The sequence below is a fragment of the Triticum aestivum genome, chromosome 6B (assembly GCF_018294505.1).
Source record: "Triticum aestivum cultivar Chinese Spring chromosome 6B, IWGSC CS RefSeq v2.1, whole genome shotgun sequence".
NCBI lineage: Eukaryota > Viridiplantae > Streptophyta > Magnoliopsida > Poales > Poaceae > Triticum > Triticum aestivum.
The window spans coordinates 77,316,174-77,328,812 of record NC_057810.1 but is presented as its reverse complement, the minus strand read 5'-3'; the positions used below and the strand labels follow the sequence as shown (position 1 = coordinate 77,328,812).

Here is a 12,639-nt window from a genome sequence, read left to right as displayed (position 1 = left end):
GTGAGTTCCTCCTATTGTTTTCACTTTCTGTAGCTTGCATGTTTGTGTGGGCTGGAAATGTGTGAGAACAATGCAATCTACAAAAACAATTAGCTTCATCAATTGGAAGTTCTCATCGATTGGAAGTTGCAGGGGATTCAGTCTCTGACTAAACTGATTAACTAACTGGTGTATCTCCTTGGCATGATGTGCATTAGCTTCATCAATTACAATGCCTTGCTAGAGCTTCTGCCCGTGTGTTTATTTCATACCACATTCAAAGTTAAATGTACCTGCGACGCCTCTTTTGGGACTGCTCGTGACGACCATTCTGTGTTATCCTGACATGGCTTGCTATGCTGTTGCGTCCGTGCAACTCTCTGTAGAAAAGACAGTAAAGTTGTCCACGCGTTGGACCTGATGGGAGCCCCGGCCAAACCACTCCACCGTAAGATTTATACCTTGCCGATTTTTGACACTAGATTTTGCTCTCTCATGAACTAAACACCGGTTCTTCGTTCTACAGGCAGTTCAATACCTGTCGCAGATGATCCAGACGCTGTCGTTTCCAAAGAGAACTCCCAATGCGGTCGTGAAGAAGCTGTCGTATATAACAGTTGATAAACATGACAAAAATTCTCCGCCGCTGTTTGGAGGACACTAAACCTGGGAGCAGAGGAAGGAAAGCTTTAAGTTGAATGCTACCATGAAGGTAATTGCTTCGTTTTGGTTAATTACCAGAGTGATAAATGTTGGAAAACCAATTATGTTTCCGTTTATGATAGGTGTTGGCCGACGAGCTCACGCCCAAAGCGCGATGAACCACATACATTTTATACCCCTGTTTTCTTGGCAAAAATACATTTTACTTCCTCTAATTTTAAATAGGATATTCTTGGGAATGAGATGTAATTTTAGGAGAATTACATTTCAGCATTTTATTTTATCCTGAAACTATTGATCTCTCTCTCCCTCTCTCTCTCTCTCTCCATCTACATATATCACACCAGCTGTTCCAGTTAGAGTAGTAGTGGCCACAAAAGTTTACTGAAATAATCATGCTATTGATTCTGGAAGAAGCGTCTGCGATTCTAGGAGAAGTTTTAATTTCTCCCCAGAGATGAGCTTGATTATCCAAGAAGCTTTTCCTTTTGTAGAGATGATTGTACTTATGGAAACTCAGATGCCCTGCACCGCTGCCGGATTAGGGATGGAGCGAACTAAAATCCAGAAATAAGAGAGGAGTGGATGCAGGAGGCTCCTCAGCGATTAGAGCTTCTCGGCCGTCCGATCGTTTTCTTGATTGCGTTCTGGCCATTGGATCTCGGGCTCGGTCGTTGTGGGCCGTCGGATATTTACCCGGTCGTCTCCAACCGTCCGATATTTTCCCTATGAGCCGTGTCCCGCCCGGCCGTGCCACCGCGCGTAATTCCCGTGCCCCGCCGAGGGCATTTTAGACATTTCGCATACCCCTTTAAAAACAAAGTAGCAGCCACTGGAAACCTAGCCGCTTCCTGCCGCACTCGCGCGGTCGCGCCCCCTTCCCCCTTCCCCCGTCCTCCCGCATTCCAGCCTCCACCTCGCCGCCGCCACCAACACCAGGCGATTCCGGCGAGTTCCGGCGGCCCTCGCCGGAGCGCAGCACACCCACGAGCTCCCCTCGTGACGGTGCTTCCTTTCCTTCGGCTAGATCTGCTCCTCACGGCCGCAAGCGCTCGCGCGCGACCCATCCCCGCTGCTAGGGCTTCGGCTGCCCCCAACTCTGGTGAGGTGAGCTCTCCTCTTCCCTCTCCTCTCCCCTTCTTTCTTATCTTCCCGCCCCACTCAATTTCTTCGATTCGGTGCAGCAGCCACCCTCCTCCATGGACGAGGACGACCACCACGGCCGCACATGGTCGAGCTCACCGTCGTTTCCTCCGGTGCGGTGATGGGCCAACGAGCTCCGCCTCCACGGCTCCTAGCTCGGGTAAGCATCCCCATCCCCATGACCGTTTCACTTTCCAAAGCCTCCTCTTATCTTTTGTGTGTGTGTGTGCTCATGAAGCTTCTGTTCTCCATGGACGAATCTCAACTGGAAACAGCAAGCCATCTCAAGGGAGGGGATTGTCAAGTCACCCCACTTCCAATCCATGGATGCTATCCACAAGGACCAAGATGATGACGACCAGGATGGAAGGAGCCCACGCCCGACCCCGACGACGGCGGTTTCATTTGTGTGCCGGCGTCGACCACAACCTCCCTCTCTGTAATATGGTTGTGCTTTATTTTAATCAAAAGAAGTTCATCCTCAATTCACTCTGCTTATATCATAATTCAGTACCGACTCTTTCGGTCTTTCCTGCCTCCTAGCATGCTTTTACTCTGCATCTGCCACGTGATACTTATTGTTACTGTAAAATATGCTTGAAGCCAGTAACTGATTACACTTTTAGTCACATATTCTCAAGGACCTCCAAGAAGTTGAGGTTCTGAATAGGTTATTAGTATCTAACCCTGTTGATAGCAATTAGCTTTGTCCACTTACTGGGCTGTCTTTTTAGTGTTCTGAAGATATACTCGAGTTTTCTTTGTTATAGAATGCCCCCCCAAAAATCTAATTTTCCTTGACATTGTTTTGTGTACTTTTTGTTGAACCCCTTGTTTTACCTCTAATTCTTTTTATCTCTGCAGTACATCACTAACCCAGTCAGTGGTTATGAATTTTGCTCTCTGAAGGACGTGCAATGTTATATTGAATCAGGGGACACAAGTAAATGCAATGTTAGGCCAAAGAAGAGAACTGCCCAGGATACTTGTATTACACAGAATCAAGATTATGTGAGTTCCTCCTATTGTTTTCACTTTCTGTAGCTTGCATGTTTGTGTGGGCTGGAAATGTGTGAGAACAATGCAATCTACAAAAACAATTAGCTTCATCAATTGGAAGTTCTCATCGATTGGAAGTTGCAGGGGATTCAGTCTCTGACTAAACTGATTAACTAACTGGTGTATCTCCTTGGCATGATGTGCATTAGCTTCATCAATTACAATGCCTTGCTAGAGCTTCTGCCCGTGTGTTTATTTCATACCACATTCAAAGTTAAATGTACCTGCGACGCCTCTTTTGGGACTGCTCGTGACGACCATTCTGTGTTATCCTGACATGGCTTGCTATGCTGTTGCGTCCGTGCAACTCTCTGTAGAAAAGACAGTAAAGTTGTCCACGCGTTGGACCCGATGGGAGCCCCGGCCAAACCACTCCACCGTAAGATTTATACCTTGCCGATTTTTGACACTAGATTTTGCTCTCTCATGAACTAAATACCGGTTCTTCGTTCTACAGGCAGTTCAATACCTGTCGCAGATGATCCAGACACTGTCGTTTCCAAAGAGAACTCCCAATGCGGTCGTGAAGAAGCTGTCGTATATAACAGTTGATAAACATGACAAAAATTCTCCGCCGCTATTTGGAGGACATTAAACCTGGGAGCAGAGGAAGGAAAGCTTTAAGTTGAATGCTACCATGAAGGTAATTGCTTCGTTTTGGTTAATTACCAGAGTGATAAATGTTGGAAAACCAATTATGTTTCCGTTTATGATAGGTGTTGGCCGACGAGCTCACGCCCAAAGCGCGATGAACCACATACATTTTATACCCCTGTTTTCTTGGCAAAAATACATTTTACTTCCTCTAATTTTAAATAGGATATTCTTGGGAATGAGATGTAATTTTAGGAGAATTACATTTCAGCATTTTATTTTATCCTGAAACTATTGATCTCTCTCTCCCTCTCTCTCTCTCTCCATCTACATATATCACACCAGCTGTTCCAGTTAGAGTAGTAGTGGCCACAAAAGTTTACTGAAATAATCATGCTATTGATTCTGGAAGAAGCGTCTGCGATTCTAGGAGAAGTTTTAATTTCTCCCCAGAGATGAGCTTGATTATCCAAGAAGCTTTTCCTTTTGTAGAGATGATTGTACTTATGGAAACTCAGATGCCCTGCACCGCTGCCGGATCAGGGATGGAGCGAACTAAAATCCAGAAATAAGAGAGGAGTGGATGCAGGAGGCTCCTCAGCGATTAGAGCTTCTCGGCCGTCCGATCATTTTCTTGATTGCGTTCTGGCCGTTGGATCTCGGGCTCGGTCGTCGTGGGCCGTCGGATATTTACCCGGTCGTCTCCAACCGTCCGATATTTTCCCTATGAGCCGTGTCCCGCCCGGCCGTGCCACCGCGCGTAATTCCCGTGCCCCGCCGAGGGCATTTTAGACATTTCGCATACCCCTTTAAAAACAAAGTAGCAGCCACTGGAAACCTAGCCGCTTCCTGCCGCACTCGCGCGGTCGCGCCCCCTTCCCCCTTCCCCCGTCCTCCCGCATTCCAGCCTCCACCTCGCCGCCGCCACCAACACCAGGCGATTCCGGCGAGTTCCGGCGGCCCTCGCCGGAGCGCAGCACACCCACGAGCTCCCCTCGTGACGGTGCTTCCTTTCCTCCGGCTAGATCTGCTCCTCACGGCCGCAAGCGCTCGCGCGCGACCCATCCCCGCTGCTAGGGCTTCGGCTGCCCCCAACTCTGGTGAGGTGAGCTCTCCTCTTCCCTCTCCTCTCCCCTTCTTTCTTATCTTCCCGCCCCACTCAATTTCTTCGATTCGGTGCAGCAGCCACCCTCCTCCATGGACGAGGACGACCACCACGGCCGCACATGGTCGAGCTCACCGTCGTTTCCTCCGGTGCGGTGATGGGCCAACGAGCTCCGCCTCCACGGCTCCTAGCTCGGGTAAGCATCCCCATCCCCATGACCGTTTCACTTTCCAAAGCCTCCTCCTCTTATCTTTTGTTGTGTGTGTGTGTGCTCATGAAGCTTCTGTTCTCCATGGACGAATCTCAACTGGAAACAGCAAGCCATCTCAAGGGAGGGGATTGTCAAGTCACCCCACTTCCAATCCATGGATGCTATCCACAAGGACCAAGATGATGACGACCAGGATGGAAGGAGCCCACGCCCGACCCCGACGACGGCGGTTTCATTTGTGTGCCGGCGTCGACCACAACCTCCCTCTCTGTAATATGGTTGTGCTTTATTTTAATCAAAAGAAGTTCATCCTCAATTCACTCTGCTTATATCATAATTCAGTACCGACTCTTTCGGTCTTTCCTGCCTCCTAGCATGCTTTTACTCTGCATCTGCCACGTGATACTTATTGTTACTGTAAAATATGCTTGAAGCCAGTAACTGATTACACTTTTAGTCACATATTCTCAAGGACCTCCAAGAAGTTGAGGTTCTGAATAGGTTATTAGTATCTAACCCTGTTGATAGCAATTAGCTTTGTCCACTTACTGGGCTGTCTTTTTAGTGTTCTGAAGATATACTCGAGTTTTCTTTGTTATAGAATGCCCCCCCAAAAATCTAATTTTCCTTGACATTGTTTTGTGTACTTTTTGTTGAACCCCTTGTTTTACCTCTAATTCTTTTTATCTCTGCAGTACATCACTAACCCAGTCAGTGGTTATGAATTTCGCTCTCTGAAGGACGTGCAACGTTATATTGAATCAGGGGACACAAGTAAATGCAATGTTAGGCCAAAGAAGAGAACTGCCCAGGATGCTTGTATTACACAGAATCAAGATTATGTGAGTTCCTCCTATTGTTTTCACTTTCTGTAGCTTGCATGTTTGTGTGGGCTGGAAATGTGTGAGAACAATGCAATCTACAAAAACAATTAGCTTCATCAATTGGAAGTTCTCATCGATTGGAAGTTGCAGGGGATTCAGTCTCTGACTAAACTGATTAACTAACTGGTGTATCTCCTTGGCATGATGTGCATTAGCTTCATCAATTACAATGCCTTGCTAGAGCTTCTGCCCGTGTGTTTATTTCACACCACATTCAAAGTTAAATGTACCTGCGACGCCTCTTTTGGGACTGCTCGTGACGACCATTCTGTGTTATCCTGACATGGCTTGCTATGCTGTTGCGTCCGTGCAACTCTCTGTAGAAAAGACAGTAAAGTTGTCCACGCGTTGGACCCGATGGGAGCCCCGACCAAACCACTCCACCGTAAGATTTATACCTTGCCGATTTTTGACACTAGATTTTGCTCTCTCATGAACTAAACACCGGTTCTTCGTTCTACAGGCAGTTCAATACCTATCGCAGATGATCCAGACGCTGTTGTTTCCAAAGAGAACTCCCAATGCGGTCGTGAAGAAGCTGTCGTATATAACAGTTGATAAACATGACAAAAATTCTCCGCCGCTGTTTGGAGGACATTAAACCTGGGAGCAGAGGAAGGAAAGCTTTAAGTTGAATGCTACCATGAAGGTAATTGCTTCGTTTTGGTTAATTACCAGAGTGATAAATGTTGGAAAACCAATTATGTTTCCGTTTATGATAGGTGTTGGCCGACGAGCTCACGCCCAAAGCGCGATGAACCACATACATTTTATACCCCTGTTTTCTTGGCAAAAATACATTTTACTTCCTCTAATTTTAAATAGGATATTCTTGGGAATGAGATGTAATTTTAGGAGAATTACATTTCAGCATTTTATTTTATCCTGAAACTATTGATCTCTCTCTCCCTCTCTCTCTCTCTCCATCTACATATATCACACCAGCTGTTCCAGTTAGAGTAGTAGTGGCCACAAAAGTTTACTGAAATAAGCATGCTATTGATTCTGGAAGAAGCGTCTGCGATTCTAGGAGAAGTTTTAATTTCTCCCCAGAGATGAGCTTGATTATCCAAGAAGCTTTTCCTTTTGTAGAGATGATTGTACTTATGGAAACTCAGATGCCCTGCACCGCTGCCGGATCAGGGATGGAGCGAACTAAAATCCAGAAATAAGAGAGGAGTGGATGCAGGAGGCTCCTCAGCGATTAGAGCTTCTCGGCCGTCCGATCGTTTTCTTGATTGCGTTCTGGCCGTTGGATCTCGGGCTCGGTCGTCGTGGGCCGTCGGATATTTACCCGGTCATCTCCAACCGTCCGACATTTTCCCTATGAGCCGTGTCCCGCCAGGCCGTGCCACCGCGCGTAATTCCCGTGCCCCGCCGAGGGCATTTTAGACATTTCGCATACCCCTTTAAAAACAAAGTAGCAGCCACTGGAAACCTAGCCGCTTCCTGCCGCACTCGCGCGGTCGCGCCCCCTTCCCCCTTCCCCCGTCCTCCCGCATTCCAGCCTCCACCTCGCCGCCGCCACCAACACCAGGCAATTCCGGCGAGTTCCGGCGGCCCTCGCCGGAGCGCAGCACACCCACGAGCTCCCCTCGTGACGGTGCTTCCTTTCCTCCGGCTAGATCTGCTCCTCACGGCCGCAAGCGCTCGCGCGCGACCCATCCCCGCTGCTAGGGCTTCGGCTGCCCCCAACTCTGGTGAGGTGAGCTCTCCTCTTCCCTCTCCTCTCCCCTTCTTTCTTATCTTCCCGCCCCACTCAATTTCTTCGATTCGGTGCAGCAGCCACCCTCCTCCATGGACGAGGACGACCACCACGGCCGCACATGGTCGAGCTCACCGTCGTTTCCTCCGGTGCGGTGATGGGCCAACGAGCTCCGCCTCCACGGCTCCTAGCTCGGGTAAGCATCCCCATCCCCATGACCGTTTCACTTTCCAAAGCCTCCTCTTATCTTTTGTGTGTGTGTGTGCTCATGAAGCTTCTGTTCTCCATGGACGAATCTCAACTGGAAACAGCAAGCCATCTCAAGGGAGGGGATTGTCAAGTCACCCCACTTCCAATCCATGGATGCTATCCACAAGGACCAAGATGATGACGACCAGGATGGAAGGAGCCCACGCCCGACCCCGACGACGGCGGTTTCATTTGTGTGCCGGCGTCGACCACAACCTCCCTCTCTGTAATATGGTTGTGCTTTATTTTAATCAAAAGAAGTTCATCCTCAATTCACTCTGCTTATATCATAATTCAGTACCGACTCTTTCGGTCTTTCCTGCCTCCTAGCATGCTTTTACTCTGCATCTGCCACGTGATACTTATTGTTACTGTAAAATATGCTTGAAGCCAGTAACTGATTACACTTTTAGTCACATATTCTCAAGGACCTCCAAGAAGTTGAGGTTCTGAATAGGTTATTAGTATCTAACCCTGTTGATAGCAATTAGCTTTGTCCACTTACTGGGCTGTCTTTTTAGTGTTCTGAAGATATACTCGAGTTTTCTTTGTTATAGAATGCCCCCCAAAAATCTAATTTTCCTTGACATTGTTTTGTGTACTTTTTGTTGAACCCCTTGTTTTACCTCTAATTCTTTTTATCTCTGCAGTACATCACTAACCCAGTCAGTGGTTATGAATTTTGCTCTCTGAAGGACGTGCAATGTTATATTGAATCAGGGGACACAAGTAAATGCAATGTTAGGCCAAAGAAGAGAACTGCCCAGGATGCTTGTATTACACAGAATCAAGATTATGTGAGTTCCTCCTATTGTTTTCACTTTCTGTAGCTTGCATGTTTGTGTGGGCTGGAAATGTGTGAGAACAATGCAATCTACAAAAACAATTAGCTTCATCAATTGGAAGTTCTCATCGATTGGAAGTTGCAGGGGATTCAGTCTCTGACTAAACTGATTAACTAACTGGTGTATCTCCTTGGCATGATGTGCATTAGCTTCATCAATTACAATGCCTTGCTAGAGCTTCTGCCCGTGTGTTTATTTCATACCACATTCAAAGTTAAATGTACCTGCGACGCCTCTTTTGGGACTGCTCGTGACGACCATTCTGTGTTATCCTGACATGGCTTGCTATGCTGTTGCGTCCGTGCAACTCTCTGTAGAAAAGACAGTAAAGTTGTCCACGCGTTGGACCCGATGGGAGCCCCGGCCAAACCACTCCACCGTAAGATTTATACCTTGCCGATTTTTGACACTAGATTTTGCTCTCTCATGAACTAAACACCGGTTCTTCGTTCTACAGGCAGTTCAATACCTGTCGCAGATGATCCAGACGCTGTCGTTTCCAAAGAGAACTCCCAATGCGGTCGTGAAGAAGCTGTCGTATATAACAGTTGATAAACATGACAAAAATTCTCCGCCGCTATTTGGAGGACATTAAACCTGGGAGCAGAGGAAGGAAAGCTTTAAGTTGAATGCTACCATGAAGGTAATTGCTTCGTTTTGGTTAATTACCAGAGTGATAAATGTTGGAAAACCAATTATGTTTCCGTTTATGATAGGTGTTGGCCGACGAGCTCACGCCCAAAGCGCGATGAACCACATACATTTTATACCCCTGTTTTCTTGGCAAAAATACATTTTACTTCCTCTAATTTTAAATAGGATATTCTTGGGAATGAGATGTAATTTTAGGAGAATTACATTTCAGCATTTTATTTTATCCTGAAACTATTGATCTCTCTCTCCCTCTCTCTCTCTCTCCATCTACATATATCACACCAGCTGTTCCAGTTAGAGTAGTAGTGGCCACAAAAGTTTACTGAAATAATCATGCTATTGATTCTGCAAGAAGCGTCTGCGATTCTAGGAGAAGTTTTAATTTCTCCCCAGAGATGAGCTTGATTATCCAAGAAGCTTTTCCTTTTGTAGAGATGATTGTACTTATGGAAACTCAGATGCCCTGCACCGCTGCCGGATCAGGGATGGAGCGAACTAAAATCCAGAAATAAGAGAGGAGTGGATGCAGGAGGCTCCTCAGCGATTAGAGCTTCTCGGCCGTCCGATCGTTTTCTTGATTGCGTTCTGGCCGTTGGATCTCGGGCTCGGTCGTCGTGGGCCGTCGGATATTTACCCGGTCGTCTCCAACCTTCCGATATTTTCCCTATGAGCCGTGTCCCGCCCGGCCGTGCCACCGCGCGTAATTCCCGTGCCCCGCCGAGGGCATTTTAGACATTTCGCATACCCCTTTAAAAACAAAGTAGCAGCCACTGGAAACCTAGCCGCTTCCTGCCGCACTCGCGCGGTCGCGCCCCCTTCCCCCTTCCCCCGTCCTCCCGCATTCCAGCCTCCACCTCGCCGCCGCCACCAACACCAGGCGATTCCGGCGAGTTCCGGCGGCCCTCGCCGGAGCGCAGCACACCCACGAGCTCCCCTCGTGACGGTGCTTCCTTTCCTCCGGCTAGATCTGCTCCTCACGGCCGCAAGCGCTCGCGCGCGACCCATCCCCGCTGCTAGGGCTTCGGCTGCCCCCAACTCTGGTGAGGTGAGCTCTCCTCTTCCCTCTCCTCTCCCCTTCTTTCTTATCTTCCCGCCCCACTCAATTTCTTCGATTCGGTGCAGCAGCCACCCTCCTCCATGGACGAGGACGACCACCACGGCCGCACATGGTCGAGCTCACCGTCGTTTCCTCCGGTGCGGTGATGGGCCAACGAGCTCCGCCTCCACGGCTCCTAGCTCGGGTAAGCATCCCCATCCCCATGACCGTTTCACTTTCCAAAGCCTCCTCTTATCTTTTGTGTGTGTGTGTGCTCATGAAGCTTCTGTTCTCCATGGACGAATCTCAACTGGAAACAGCAAGCCATCTCAAGGGAGGGGATTGTCAAGTCACCCCACTTCCAATCCATGGATGCTATCCACAAGGACCAAGATGATGACGACCAGGATGGAAGGAGCCCACGCCCGACCCCGACGACGGCGGTTTCATTTGTGTGCCGGCGTCGACCACAACCTCCCTCTCTGTAATATGGTTGTGCTTTATTTTAATCAAAAGAAGTTCATCCTCAATTCACTCTGCTTATATCATAATTCAGTACCGACTCTTTCGGTCTTTCCTGCCTCCTAGCATGCTTTTACTCTGCATCTGCCACGTGATACTTATTGTTACTGTAAAATATGCTTGAAGCCAGTAACTGATTACACTTTTAGTCACATATTCTCAAGGACCTCCAAGAAGTTGAGGTTCTGAATAGGTTATTAGTATCTAACCCTGTTGATAGCAATTAGCTTTGTCCACTTACTGGGCTGTCTTTTTAGTGTTCTGAAGATATACTCGAGTTTTCTTTGTTATAGAATGCCCCCCCAAAAATCTAATTTTCCTTGACATTGTTTTGTGTACTTTTTGTTGAACCCCTTGTTTTACCTCTAATTCTTTTTATCTCTGCAGTACATCACTAACCCAGTCAGTGGTTATGAATTTTGCTCTCTGAAGGACGTGCAATGTTATATTGAATCAGGGGACACAAGTAAATGCAATGTTAGGCCAAAGAAGAGAACTGCCCAGGATGCTTGTATTACACAGAATCAAGATTATGTGAGTTCCTCCTATTGTTTTCACTTTCTGTAGCTTGCATGTTTGTGTGGGCTGGAAATGTGTGAGAACAATGCAATCTACAAAAACAATTAGCTTCATCAATTGGAAGTTCTCATCGATTGGAAGTTGCAGGGGATTCAGTCTCTGACTAAACTGATTAACTAACTGGTGTATCTCCTTGGCATGATGTGCATTAGCTTCATCAATTACAATGCCTTGCTAGAGCTTCTGCCCGTGTGTTTATTTCACACCACATTCAAAGTTAAATGTACCTGCGACGCCTCTTTTGGGACTGCTCGTGACGACCATTCTGTGTTATCCTGACATGGCTTGCTATGCTGTTGCGTCCGTGCAACTCTCTGTAGAAAAGACAGTAAAGTTGTCCACGCGTTGGACCCGATGGGAGCCCCGACCAAACCACTCCACCGTAAGATTTATACCTTGCCGATTTTTGACACTAGATTTTGCTCTCTCATGAACTAAACACCGGTTCTTCGTTCTACAGGCAGTTCAATACCTGTCGCAGATGATCCAGACGCTGTTGTTTCCAAAGAGAACTCCCAATGCGGTCGTGAAGAAGCTGTCGTATATAACAGTTGATAAACATGACAAAAATTCTCCGCCGCTGTTTGGAGGACATTAAACCTGGGAGCAGAGGAAGGAAAGCTTTAAGTTGAATGCTACCATGAAGGTAATTGCTTCGTTTTGGTTAATTACCAGAGTGATAAATGTTGGAAAACCAATTATGTTTCCGTTTATGATAGGTGTTGGCCGACGAGCTCACGCCCAAAGCGCGATGAACCACATACATTTTATACCCCTGTTTTCTTGGCAAAAATACATTTTACTTCCTCTAATTTTAAATAGGATATTCTTGGGAATGAGATGTAATTTTAGGAGAATTACATTTCAGCATTTTATTTTATCCTGAAACTATTGATCTCTCTCTCCCTCTCTCTCTCTCTCTCCATCTACATATATCACACCAGCTGTTCCAGTTAGAGTAGTAGTGGCCACAAAATTTTACTGAAATAATCATGCTATTGATTCTGGAAGAAGCGTCTGCGATTCTAGGAGAAGTTTTAATTTCTCCCCAGAGATGAGCTTGATTATCCAAGAAGCTTTTCCTTTTGTAGAGATGATTGTACTTATGGAAACTCAGATGCCCTGCACCGCTGCCGGATCAAGGATGGAGCGAACTAAAACACTTCGCTGTTACAACTAGCTCTCCCTGTTCCATGAATCGACAGGTAAGTTCTATCATATGTTTCTTATCTTTGTATTGCACACATACATATAGAGAGGAGTGTGTAGTGTTGTTGGTCAAGCTATGTATATGTACGTGCATCTTATATAGATATAGGCTTGTATGCTCGTTTCAGGGTCCCATTTCTGATCCATAAGCTTCTATATTAGGCATACTTGTACAATTTTACAACGGTGGCACCATGTGAAA

At 47.0% G+C, this 12,639-nt stretch overlaps 1 long non-coding RNA gene across 2 annotated transcripts; it reads left to right on the top strand.

The window, feature by feature from the left end:
• The first annotated feature begins 1,474 nt into the window (after nt 1–1,474).
• On the top strand, nt 1,475–12,313 carry LOC123135895 (uncharacterized). 2 transcript variants are annotated; one of them, XR_006466305.1, is made up of 23 exons: nt 1,475–1,749; nt 1,830–1,945; nt 2,024–2,232; nt 2,650–3,223; nt 3,302–3,487; nt 3,931–4,543; nt 4,624–4,739; nt 4,824–5,032; nt 5,450–6,023; nt 6,102–6,287; nt 6,731–7,343; nt 7,424–7,539; nt 7,618–7,826; nt 8,243–8,389; nt 8,522–8,816; nt 8,895–9,080; nt 9,524–10,136; nt 10,217–10,332; nt 10,411–10,619; nt 11,037–11,183; nt 11,549–11,610; nt 11,689–11,874; nt 11,948–12,313. It is a non-coding gene; the product is annotated as an uncharacterized lncRNA (long non-coding RNA). The 2 variants fall into 2 exon arrangements; XR_006466304.1 differs by having other exon boundaries at nt 11,037–11,610.
• The last annotated feature ends 326 nt before the right edge of the window (nt 12,314–12,639 follow it).